At 33.5% G+C, this 14,121-nt stretch overlaps 1 protein-coding gene across 6 annotated transcripts in view; it reads right to left on the bottom strand.

Annotated features, from left to right (window-relative positions):
• Positions 1–14,121, bottom strand: part of DIAPH2 (diaphanous related formin 2) — a 953,825-nt gene that overhangs the window by 393,656 nt on the left and 546,048 nt on the right. The gene's annotated exons all lie outside the window — the stretch shown is intronic.

The following is a 14,121-nucleotide window of genomic DNA, read 5'->3' as shown; positions in this document are numbered from 1 at the left end:
GGAAGACAAGAGTAAAGCATAGAATGAAGATGACTAAATGATTATGGGTGTTAGAGGAGCAAGAAAAAAAGGCTGTTTATAGATACACATTTCTTCTCATATACAATAAATTGTGAATGTGATTTACTTTGTAAAATACTGTATTTAGAGGGAGGCGATTTCTGCCATGATTAACACCCATGGAAAATTAAATTATATTTTGCAAAATATTTGAACTTCACAAGCCTTTAATATCACAGCAAGGCTCAGCATACATTTTTATGCATTAGCTACTTTAAATGACAGTAAATCTTAGATAAATAATTAGTTCTGAGAACAGAAATACAGACAGAATATAAAACATAAGTATGCTAACTGTTTGACCATGCTATACACTTATTCTGAATTGTGATCAGGCAGAATAAACACTTCTATTCTATATACTTCCTTCTAAACTTAATTGATGACATTGAATCTGAAATTACAGCTAATTCTAGAACTCTTATTTTACTTTGGAGTGTGAGAGATATGAGACTGTTCGAAGTGAAATCCGTTCAGGGAATCATAATGTTTAGAAAAATAATACAGGTAATTTCAAATTCTCACATATATTGCTTATGGGTAATATCTGCATACAAATACTATTCCTGCTGCTTCTGCAACCTTTCTCCCCATTGGTGGTTTCCTCATCTACCACTCACATCACACCCCAAAGCCAAAAGATAAATTTTAAGTCCTGCATTTTTCCAAAATCTCTCCTTTCCAGTCTCACTGCTATAGCTCCTTAGCTACTAAAAAGAGGGAATCCAGATCATACAGGACTTGATATTATTATAAAGTAAGATTTGATTGAATAATGGAACAGTTGAAGTTGTGCTTGTAAATCATTAAAAGAGAAGCCCTCAAGGCTAAGAAATACGTTTCTTTTTGGGTGTTAATTCCACATCTGTTTGTTTACATGTTAAAGACATGACAGTGTGAAGAATTCTGTAACCTACATTGCTGCCTTTGTAAAACAGTCATAAAGATAGAAGAATTAAAATGTCAGTGATCAATTTCATGTAATCCTTTGTAGAAGAGGACCACATAAACCAGGTAATGCTTCTGGTGTTGGACCAAATGTAATTCAAGATAAAATGGTTATCTACATGCACATGGAATTTATTAGAATTTCACCTTTCTTGTCTTTATTTTGGTAAATAGTATTTCTCATGTAAAACAATTAGCTGCGCTGATGTTAGGCTCACTGTTCTCAGGAAGAACAGTTGTCTAACTTCACTGTTAGTGATACAAAAGCATTTGAAATTTGATGCTCATTGTCACATGCCAATGGTGGCAGGCCTTGGAAGATGTTATACTAGTATTATCACAAAACCCTTGTAAACCTTCTATTTGATCTGTACCTATGTTCAAACTGCATCCATTTCCTGAAATCACCTGCTTGCTTTAATTGCCTTCAGACTGATTAATTTCAGAGCTTGCAAATACAATCAAAATACAGACACACACATCAGTCTTCCCTAAAAAGAAAACAAAAACAAGCTGCTGGTTACAAGTAGATATTCTGACTAGATGCTGAAGGGATTTTTAATATTAAAATATATAGTAAGGAGTTGAAACCATAAAACTCAGAAAAAAACATAGGGGAAAACTTTGACATTGGTCCTGGCTATGATTTTTTGGATTTGATACAGGCAACAAAAGCAAAAACAAACAGGTGGGACCACATCAAACTAAAAAGCTCCTGCACAGGAAAGTAAACAACAAAATGAAAAGGGAACTTATAAAATAGGAGAAAGTGTTTGCAAGAGACATATCTGATAAGGGGTTCACATATAAAATATATAAGGAACTCACACAACTCAATAGCAAAAAAGTAAACTACTCATTTAAAAAAGGGTCAAACAGCCTGAATAGACATTTTCCCAAAGAAGACATACAAATGGCCAGTCACATACGAACAGGTGCTCAACACCACTAATCTTCGGGAAAATGCAAATCAAAACCACAAGAGATATCACCTCACACCAATTAGCATGGCCACTATCCAAAAGAGAAGAAGAAACATGTTGGTGAGGATCTGGATAAAAGGGAACAACTGTACACTGTTGGTGGGAATGTAAATTGGTACAGCCACTATGGAGATTCCTCAAAAATAGTATGGGGGTTCCTCAAAAAAGGCCAAAAAAAGTACTACTATATGATCCAGTAATTCCCATTCTAGGTATATTGCTGAAGGAAATGAAATCACTATCTCATAGACATATCTGTACCCGCATGTCCACTGCAGCATTATTCACAGTAGCCAAGACAAGGAAACAACCTAAATGTCCACTGACAGATGAATGGATATATTTATGTATGTAACTATATATATAGCACATATTTATACATATATAATGGAATATTATATTATGCAGCCTTAAAAGAGAAGGAAATCATGTCATTTGCAACAACATTTCCCCAAGGCAATGGTTCAGTATTCACTAACTCAAGTGTTTGTGCTGATTTTATAGAACATAACCACTGCAAATAATAATAAGCAATTGTATAGACCACATAGAAGACATAGAAAATACAAAAATACTACCGACAGCCAATGTCACTGTTAAGTATTATGATTGATAAAATTTGGTTCTTACTACATATTGTTTTATTTATTATAGTATTTGCATTCACCACATCATTAATGTTCATTGAAGGATTGATTTTATTTAAAATATATTATATTATATGTATGTCCTATGATTCATTTTAGTATTTTTCCTAATTCTTACTATTTGGGATATTTCTATTTATCCATTGTTATACAAAATGTTACAATGAAATTTTCATGCATAAATCTTGGTGCCCATTTCTGCTCATCTTCTTAAGACAAATTAAAGGTTTGCAGTTAGTTTGAGGCTCTTGATATATTTTGCTCTCCAAAAAGTTGCAATCATCTTGAACACAGATCATATACATAACTATCCCCTACACCACCCATATCAGCACAAAGTATATGACATAGTTTGTTTTCAACCTTTGCTAATTCAAAAGCTGAAAACTTGTATCTTATTGTTTTATGTGCATTTCTTCCAGTAGAGATGAGGATGAATATTTTGGGTATGTTTTTCTTCTGAGAATGTTCTGTCCATGTGCCATTTGCCCATTTAAGTATTAGAATCATTTCTAATGGAATTCTAAGTAAGCTGGGATATCAACTGAGGTAACTAATGGAAATGTTTGAGATAATTCATTTTCCTTTGAAGAACACCTATTTAGTGTGGTTTCTAATAGTAAAAAATACATGAATAAATGCACAAATTAATTTAAAGCATGCCCATGCTTCCAGGGAATAGCTAACTAAAGAAAAGTGACATATTTAACACAAGGAATAAAAATGTGCAATTCAGGGACAGCAAATCCTTACAGTATTGGAGTTAAATAAATGTGTGTAATTGATGACCATGTCCCTCAAGAAGGGTGGGCAATGGAGATACTTATATTTATTCTTTGTTCACCATCAGAAGGTGTATTACTGTTTTCCATGGATACATAGGACAAATAATCAACTGGATGAAACCCTAAATTCTAACATCACTTTTATATATTTAACAGTTTACTGTACTATTAGAGTTAAACTAATGTTTGCAGCTGTTTGACTTCACTGGGTGTTTCTAATTATAATAATTAGTGTTACCATTAAAAGAATTTACCAAGGTTTATATTGCTTTCTCAGTTTATCTTAAATTTATTTAAAAAATCATAATTTATATCTTTTTCAACTGTGTTTTTGATATTACTGTCGGTGTTGTTATAGTAAAAAAAAAACAAGGCATATAGAAGTAGACAAAATCTTAGCTCTTATTGTGTGACCTTGAGCACTTTGCTTAATGTTTCTGAGACTCATCTCATTTTCTATAAAACCATTCTTAATACTGTGCCTGGCACTTAGTAAGCGCTCTATAAATGGTAGTGATTATTATTACCACTATTAGATATTAGAAAAAAGTGCATAATTAAGTGAAGAAGCAATAGCTACCATAAACATTAGCCTTGGGTTTTCTGTACCAAATAGAAGCAGAATCTATATATTTAAAACACATTTAAAAGAAATGCTTTATTATCATTTTTATTAGTTTTTATAGTAATATTTTAAATTCATGCCTTTTTTATTTTCACCTAAACACTTACTATTAATTACTTAGAATATTCAATTAAAACTGTATGCTTTTTTTCTTCCATGTTTATACATACTAAGGACAAAGATATCTGAACAAAATAGAATATTAGAAATTTTATGATCAACTCTTAAATGTGGAACAATGATTCTTCCATCAAAGATAGAGAGATGCCATCCAAAATAAGATGAAACTTTGTGATCATATTTTTAGTCTTATTTCTAAAAAACTACAAGATAGAAAAATAAAAGAGCATATAAAGAATCTCCATTAAAAAATATAAAAAATGTAAAGAAAATAAAATTAATGACACCATATATTATTTCAGAAAGTTTTATGATTTAACAAGTAAATTTTTACCTTCATTTTTACAGCAGAACCAAGCAGACATAAAAAACCTGATCAAAATCATCTAGAATTAACATCTTCATGTTTGCTAGCTTGAACAATAAACCATTTATATATAAGTTTTCTCCTAAGGCATTTCTACATTGAGTATCTACTTTTATTATCATAATCACTTGGAGGGATAAGTATGGTCAATATGAACATCTCTATTTTTTCAAATTAAGAAATATTATTGTACAAATGAGGAAACAGGCACTGAGAGGTCATAAATCCAAACTATAATCCAACAAGTAGGTAGTAACAAAGTTGAAACTAGAATGTATACATTATGATCCCCATCCTTGGACATACTACTTCTAGCAGGCATTCCTTCAGACATGACTATATCAGAATCCTTTGCCACTGAGCCACTACCTTCCAGTAGGAGTCAGGGGGGTTTTCCTTACTATTTCAATTATCTCCTAATAAAAATGCCAATTTCATTCTGTTTAACATGGAAATACTGTTAAGGAATTAAAAGTGGAGTCAATATAAAATTGATACAAGTAATACCATATTTGCTGTTAACAAATTTACTTCATCAACTTGGAGACTTCAAATTCTAGACAAAGACTCCAGTTAAATTCCAGAAATCACACCAGCAGAGTAGTTCCCTATGACTCGGTTCTGTGTTCAAGCCATGTTTGAAATACATACAAAGTGGAAAATAGAGGCAACTGCTTAGTTGTCTCTGGTACTGTTCTTTACTGAAGTCCTCAGCGCCTATGTCCCTAAAGCAGGCTCATCCTTACTGATGAATCCATCAGAAGAACTGGTAGTGGTGAAAACTGCAGTAATGGTAACCAAGTTGATCACCAGATTCCACTGATTTTCCCTCGTGGTATAACAGAAACCCCACTCAGGGTATAAGCTACTTCTTACTTATGACTCTGCTGTGGCAGCAGACAGCTGGTTCCTTCTTTATTTCTGCCAGCGTTTCCTTTTCCCTTTCTCTCCCCTCTCTATCTTGACATTACCACTTAACATCAATCGTTTACCCTCCTTGAATCAAACGTGTCCTTGTGTTTTACTTCAGGAGTCAAATTATAACACTTGATATGTGAATTTTCACTTTTTAACTAAGGAGCTTAAATCCACAATGAGATAAAACTGAGCAATATTACTACATATGCTATTTCCTAACATTGAAGTAAAGACACAGTGATAACAATGACAGCAGTGACAGGTTAGTGGTGAAAATTTAACTCAGGATGTGCTCAGGACATGCAAGGATTCAATAATATACAAGACAGCATATTATTGATAACAACTATGGAAAGAACACTCAGAATGTTTACATGGTATATAATGTGCTTGATGGGATTTTTCTTTTTTTTTAAATATTGAATTCACCAATCCACTATTAGACTAAAAGACACTTTGATTAAATTCTTAAGTGACATACACGTTACTGAAAAATACTAATTATTTATAATAGCGTCAGATCAACTCTGACAGCAGGTATTTATACAATGCAATCATTATAACTAAGCACAGATAAAAACATGTGGACCTTTTAACCTTTCCCAAGTCTTTTCGTAAGTCATTATATATTTCAAAAACTTGAATGACTGGCTTTTTTAAAAATGCTTTTTGAAGCATATGTACATTGTGCACATAGGTGACCAGCTGAATGAATTTTCACAAACTAAACACCGCTGTAACCAGGATCCAGATCAAGAAACAGAACATGACCAGCACACCAGAAGCCCTCAAACAGTCCCTCTTTGAGTCATTAATCCACCCTAAGAGTAACCATTTTAGTGACCATCTTGCACTATAGGTCAGTTTTGCCTTAAAAGAGCACTATTAAAGAGTACTTTTGAGGACCTGGTTTTCTACTTATTGCTTAATGTGTAAGAAGTTGAAATTAAATATCTGCAAATATACTTTAGCAAATTTAATACCCAGAAAGTTTCACTGTCAGGTTAAATAAAGATAGCAGCTAGGATCAGGTTAATGTCTAATAAACATTCACTGACCTGAATTTACTTTGCCAATATTGTGTTAGATTTTGCCCAGAGAAAGCAGACTAGTGAAATCATACATGATTTCAGAGAGCACCATGCTGGGATGCAGCCATAAACATGGAAACCCTTACATTATAATGCAAAGGAGTATAGGGTCAAATACCAAACTAAGAATTTCAAATAAATACTATGGTAGAGGAGGGAAATGAAAACAATGAATGCCAAAACAGCTGGGCAAGTCTTTACGGTGGGACAAGATGTAAGCTGGGCCTTCAAAAAGATACATAGGGCTCAAAAGGGCTGAGAGAAGGGGGTAGCATTTCAATTTGGAAAAAGTACAGAAGGTTAGGCTCAGAGACTGGTGTAAAACACACAAGCCATGCATTCAATTCTCTAGAAGAAAAAGATTCTGAGATGCAAAAGCCAAGAAACCCTGACAAGTGCCTATATGTCTATAAAAATTTGCTGATTTATCTTGAGACATTTTACTCAAATCTAAATGGCCATGGACTCTGTCTCCTTTCACTGCTACCTGAAGATATTAATATTTTCAATACATAGTTTCCTCTAGAAATGAAGATTAATTAGAGGGTTTATATGTTATAAATTGAAAACACTGCTTGGTAATGACTAGAGTACTGACCAGCAAGAACACAGGGCTTTCTTTCCTAAGTTCTTTTGACATTTTAGGTTGAAAATACATTTCCTATGCATGCTTTGGACCTCTCATTGTTTCTATTATTTTAAAGAAATCACTACATTAGAAAAAATAGGGGTGATTTGGTGAGAGTAGGGAAGAAAGACATATAACAAACTGGAAAATTTATGAATTTAATCCCCTAAAACTTAATATTCCCCTAAATTTTAGAAAATGTTTATGTTATCAGTAGGATAGAATGTAATTCATTCAGCAACAATTATTTATGATACTTTAAAAGTATACACGAAAAAGTCTAAAGGAAGCTAAACGAACAATTCATCTTTTTTATTAAAATGATGCAGTGGTCTGATGTGTACTCAGTTTTACTCAGACTGCTAACATATAAGTAAGGTCAATTTTGACATTTTGTTATACTAGTATATTATTACACTGTGCTTCTAAAAAGTTAGACTAAAACTAGAAGTTTAAATCTGCTAGGAAATCCTACAGTTTAATACTTTTTCATATCTTGAGTCCTGTGAATCACTGTATATTAAATGCTCTAGAAACAGTAGGATTTTGTTCCATACTCAAAGATTTTTTCCATAAAACTAACAGTAGACAATATGAGAGTAATTTTCATCAGGTGTTAGAATAAAAGAAGTTTCAGCAGTTAGATAGATATTACATTGAGACAGTTGGCTGCCATTAGTTCCTGTGAGACTTTTAATCCTTACTGTTCACCATAAACCTTTATGGTTTGGTGGCCTCCATAAGTTTAGATCCTCTCCACTATTAGCTCGATTGTCCAATTGTAACTCTCTCCTTGAAAGAAGTAAAATATGGACCAGGAAATACTGCTAAGTCCCAGCGTCCTCTTTATTCTAACTTATCTTGTTTCTCCTCTTGCATTTATAGTAAACAGTAATTTTCATGTAGCTCTTCTCTGTTTGTCAACATCCTACAATGTCTTATTTTGAAATATACCTGCTGTACCAAAATGAAAAGCAGTAATTCAATTTAATACACATTTATTGAGCATTTACTTCTCTCTGAGAGGCAATGTGAGCACTGAGAATATACGGGCAAATGGGGCATATTCCTTGCCACTGAATAACTCAATCTAGGAGGTACAGAGAGAAGCAGACCATTAAGCAAAATATGAAAATATGGCGTGTGCTGTATTACAAATAAGGTTAAATTGTTACTGTGATACAGAGAAAGGACAGGGTAATTCTGTCAAAATGGAGCGAGAGAGTCTGTGGAACACTACGGAGAGAAAGGAGCATTTACACTCCAGTAAATCTTTTATTTGGTCAGCATTTACTTTCTATGTGTTTTCCAATATGTGAGCTTGAATCTCTGTTGTATATTTAAGACCACAGAGGAAGCAAAAATAGAGCTGAAATATATGCAGTAAAATAAGTCTAGACAAGGTCTGCAAACCTTCATGGACTCTGCCACCCAGCTGTGTGATCTTGGGCAATTCCTTCATCATTCTGGACCTCAGTTTCTACAACTATAAAATGATGAATCTGAACTAAATGCCACCCTGGATCCCTTTTAGCAGGGACATGATCTCTAAAGCTTCTGCCAGCTCTGGAGTTTCAGAAAACGTTTTGGTTGTTTTTGTTCCCCCAACATTTTTTACTCTGTCACTTTACTTTTTATTTCTTCTTTGTTTATAGATTTTTTCCCTACAATATTTCCTGTAATCTGAACTTTCACCATTATTAATCCTGTGAAGTCATGTAGATGCACATCTAATCAGAGTTAGTAACATGACATGGAAAGATGGAAGATAGCAAAAGGTAGGGCCATCAAAACTTACAATAATTAAATTAATTCATAAGAAATTAACACTGCTTATAGGACATTTCACTAGCTTTTATTTTGTAGGATGGCACACATTTAACTGAACTGAAACCCATTTCAGCTTTACATAAAAACTTAGGATTAACAGTGCCTTTAAATACATTAATATAATTTTTCCCTGTTGAATGGAATAGTTTCAACTAAACTTTACTAACCCCTTTGGTTTAATCCTGGAAGGCTACCTATAAAAAACTGGAGTTCTAAATCAAACTGTAAAAATCCTCAAAGCTGAAAGTTAAAGTTGCAGCCACAGGGGGAAAAACAATGAGGAATTTATAAAACACTAGTCTAGTGAACCAGCAATGTTTTTTTTATACATATATATAAAACATATGCATATATGTATCTACTAAATAATTATATATTTACATATATAATTTTTAAAATCAATCATGGGGGACAAGGTAATTGTGGCTTATCAAAAGTGTTTTCAACATTTTAAAGGCATCAGAGTCTCTATAGCAACCATTTATTTTTCCTTCTCTAAAGACTCACTGGGATGTCAAACACGAATGAGAATCACCTGGAGATTTGTAATTTAACCTGGAATAAAATGACCACAGCAATTATTTTATAAATTATTTTATTAATTTCACTGGTAATAAAATTACATTGTGCTGTTTGATTCTGAACTTCATCAGGGCTATGACACCTGTTTTGAAGGAAGTTGGGTACTTCCCTCCCTTACCCTGCTTACTTGCCTCCCTCATCCCTGCAGTAATAACTAAACAGATAAGTAAATAAGTGAAACCAAACCAAAACAAAACCATTCTATAATTTTTCCAGCCATGTTTCATAAACTTTTCCCACCCAAAGACCCCTAATGGAAGAGAAGATTGAAAACACGCCCTTAGGGATCTGCTCCACGTGTTAAATTTCCTTGAAGTCATCTGTTTTATTTAAAAAATACATGTGGATTTTGCATTCTACTCCATAACATATATTGGTTTTAATGTAAAAATCATGTGTTTTCCCACAATATCTTTGAATTACAGAGCTCTAGGAAAATATGCTAAGTTTATACCACAGCTTTGTATCTTCCAAGACGCATACAATTTTAGAAGCTTAGCTTTACAAGGAGTAAAGAAAATTATAAAATAAATTTTTCTGTGGATCCCACATATTTCCTGCCTTCAGTTTTCCATTCACTTCAAGGTATTTTTTTTTTTTTGGTCAGTTAATTTGAAGCCTATAACTCTAGTGCTGAACTGAAATAAACTTATTTGCTATACCAGACAGAAAATATTTTTACTCTATCAAAATAGGTACTCAGGTTCTAATAATACAAAAAAAAAAAGTATTAGCAGTCATAAATTGTTCCTTAAATATGAATTATATAATATAATCATTAACCAAATTAGTTTCATCTTATCTATATCCCTCTTGTTTAAAAAGAAAGGTGCTTTTTTATTTTTGAAGGTGATCATCTTACAAGGAGATAATCCATCATCAAATAAAGTGAATTATATAGTGTTGATCTATTAGTATTTTGCTGGTTGACTGTGAATATATATATATATGCTATACACAGTAGTAGAGGTGACAGAATGTGACTCATACAGGACTGAAATATATATTAAGCAAACAAGACAAGTTAGACTCAAATACCAAGGAAAAGTAACTATAAATAAGAGGTAATTGGCTTGCCCTTTCACCACATTTGGTTTTTGTTTTTTTTTTTCCTGCAGATTGAATTCAAACATTAAAAAAAGAAAAAAAGGGGAAGTGGATTTTGAACAGTAATTTGACAAGTAATAGTCAGTTGTCTTAGAGGACAGGGCAGGTGAGATTTCCAGGCATGGGATGCAGCATGAAATCATACACAGAGACAGGATTATTAGAAAGGAATAAAAACAGCTCAAGAGAAAATATGTCTGGGCACACTGAAATGAGATCTAGGAGGAAATGAAAGAAGGATGCAAGCAGGTGGAATGTACTTAAGAACTTTTTGAGTTGAGAACTCTGAATTTCATAGGGAAAGAAATAGAACTAGTTAAATAACTTGAGAATGGGATTGCTGCAGCCCAAACTGTGAGACAGGAAGGAAGAGGATTTCTGGCAACAGTCTTTTGAATACACTGGCAGGAAGAATACACAAAAGCAGAAATAATCAAAATAACAACAGAGATTTTGCTCTTGAAATGGAAAGGGAGAAAGAAGTCAGTGATATTGTAAAAGAAAAATATAGAAGGATTTACCAAAAGCCCAGACACAGGAAACACACAAATAGAACTGAATACAATACAAACTTAGCTGAGACTGGGGGACCTATAGGCATCCTTATCATCATTCCTTTCTAACAAAATAAATCACAACACTTTAGCTTTCATAGCAGTATATCAATAATTTCTACTACTACTACTACTACTACTACTACTACTACTACTACTACTGAAGATAGTGGTATAGCAACAGCTGCAATATTCACTATGTGAATTTTACTGGATGCTTTGAATATGTTAACTCAATTAATCTTACTATTACTATCATTCCCATTTCATAGATGAGGAAACAAAAATTTATAAATTTAAATTACTAGCTCAAGATTATAGAACTAATAAGTAACAGAGCTAAGATTAGAACTTTATAATATGTAACTCAAAAAGGTGTGCTCTATAGGCTACCTTCATCAGTAGCAGTAGTGGCTCAAAGCATGTTTGACACAATAATGATATAGACATAAATGATAGAGATATAAAAAGGTATTTAGACCTGAAAACCACAATGGGATATCACCTCACACCAGTTAGGATGACCAACATAGAAAAGAATAGGAACAACAAATGCTGGCGAGGATGTGGAGAAAAGGGAACCCTCCTACACTGCTGGTGAGAATGTAAACTAGTTCAACCACTGTGGAAATCAGTATGGAGGTTCCTCAAAAAACTAAAAATAGAAACACCATTTGACCCAGGAATTCCACTCCTAGGAATATACCCTAAGAATGCAGGAGCCCAGTTTCAAAAAGACATACGCACCCCTATGTTTATCACAGCACTACTTATAATACCAAAAAATGGAAGCAACCTAAGTGTCCATCAGTAGATGAATGGATAAAGAAGATGTGGCACATATATATCACAATAGAATATTATTCAGCCGTAAGAAGAAAACAAATCCTACCATTTGCAACAATATGGATGGAGCTAGAGGGTATTATGCTCAGTGAAATAAGCCAGGCAGAGAAAGATAAGTACCAAATGTTTTCACTCATCTGTGGAGCATAAGAACAAAGCAAAAACTGAAGGAGCAAAACAGCAGCAGACTCACAGAACCCAAGAATGGACTACCAGTTACCAAACGGAAAAGGACTGGGGAGACTGGGTGGGAAGGGAGGGATAAGGAGAATAAGAGGCATTAGGATTAGCACATAATGTAGCAGGGGGCACATAGGGAAGGCAGTATAGCACAGAGAAGACAAGTAGTGAGTGACTCTATAGCATCTTACTATGCTGTTGAACAGGGACTGTAATGGGTATGTGGTAGGGACTTGATAATGGGGGGAATCTAGTAACCACAAAGTTGCTCATGAGATTGTATATTAATGGTACCAAAAAAAAAGATATTACTATAAAAAATATAAATAAATAAATAAAGGTATTTAGACCTAAAAATCAATGCTGATATAAGCATCATTTCAGATTTCATTACACTGTTCTGGATTATTTTGACTAAAAATCTGTTTATCAGATATATTTGTGTAAAGTATCCTCAGTATAATGATCAAATCTATTATCAAAATATTGACATCATTGTATTTAAGCATATTCTTGATATCCTTGCTCTCAAAATCTTTCTGAAATTGAATCTGCATTTTGAACATATAAGAGGGCAATCAAAAAGTAGTAATAGCACCGAATTGACCTAATTTCAGAATTAGTCTTGTTTGTGACATGTTTCCTGTTTCAAATTATAATACACATTTCTAACTTGCTATTATTCCACATTTGTTACACGTTAGTAATTAAGTTTCCAGTCACAAAGGTATGTTTTTAAATCCAAGGGCCAAGATATAGAAGTTCTTTAGAAAAGCAACTTCCAGAAAGCTGCTATTATAGTGGTAGTGAGTACAATCTTCCATCATATTATAAAGTCCTTTTTTATAAAAGGGAAAGAAAATAAATAGTACTATGGAGACATAGTTTGTATCCTAGTGTTATTCTGTCCTTGGACCACAAAATGAGATACATTGGATTAAATTAAAGAAATATGTTGAGGATTTGACTGACCAGCCAAAATGACTGCTGAACAATATTATACAAACAATATTCTGGGTTTTATAGACACTTTTTTCCCCCTTCAAAGGACATTAACAGGTTTATATGGTTTGTAATAAACTTGGGAAACGTATATGCTTTTGAGTCCTTACTGAAAGCCCTCAGAGTTATAGAGAAATGGAATTACTACAGTGCAATTTTAAATATAAGATTTATGGCTTACTTTCCTTATCTGAGCGGTAAAATGTACTTCTCCACTTACATAATCTCACCCTCAAAAAATGTTTCCTTGATCCTTCCTCCTTTCTTTCACTTTTCAACTTCCTGCAAGAGTATAACATACTCACTAACCAACAAAGCTAATTAGCTAGAATTAAATCTTGGAGAGATTGTTGTTCCTCCTTTCCTAACCCTCAGTGCCACATTTTGCCTGTTCTAGTCCTTCAGTCAGACCCTGCTGCCTACAACATCAAGACTAAACTGCTTAGCACGACTGAAATTTCTTGAGATGGCTGCCTTAGTGCTCCAGTCTTAGAGTTCAACTATTCTTTTACCTACCCTGATCTCTGCTGCCACTGTGCCTTTGCTCATATCGTTTGCTCTCTGGAAAGCAAGCCCCTTTTCCATGTCTGTAAAAATCCTGTCCTCATGCTTCACCCTTTTGGCTTCTTCCACAAAGCCTTCTCTTATCTACTCATTCAAAAGTTCTTTCTCATCTAAATTACAGTTATTATCTTTTTGTGTAGCGCTTCTCATATAAAGTATTTGTACATGTCTTTTTTTACCTTCTAGATTTTAAACACATTCTAGCAAGAATTGTCTGACAACCATTTTGATTTCACCAAAAGTCCCATAGTATGTTTCCTTTGCAAACAATATACACTGAAGTG

This window comes from Manis pentadactyla, chromosome X, assembly GCF_030020395.1.
Source record: "Manis pentadactyla isolate mManPen7 chromosome X, mManPen7.hap1, whole genome shotgun sequence".
Taxonomy (NCBI): Eukaryota; Metazoa; Chordata; class Mammalia; order Pholidota; family Manidae; genus Manis; species Manis pentadactyla.
This window is presented reverse-complemented; position numbering and strand designations above follow the sequence as displayed.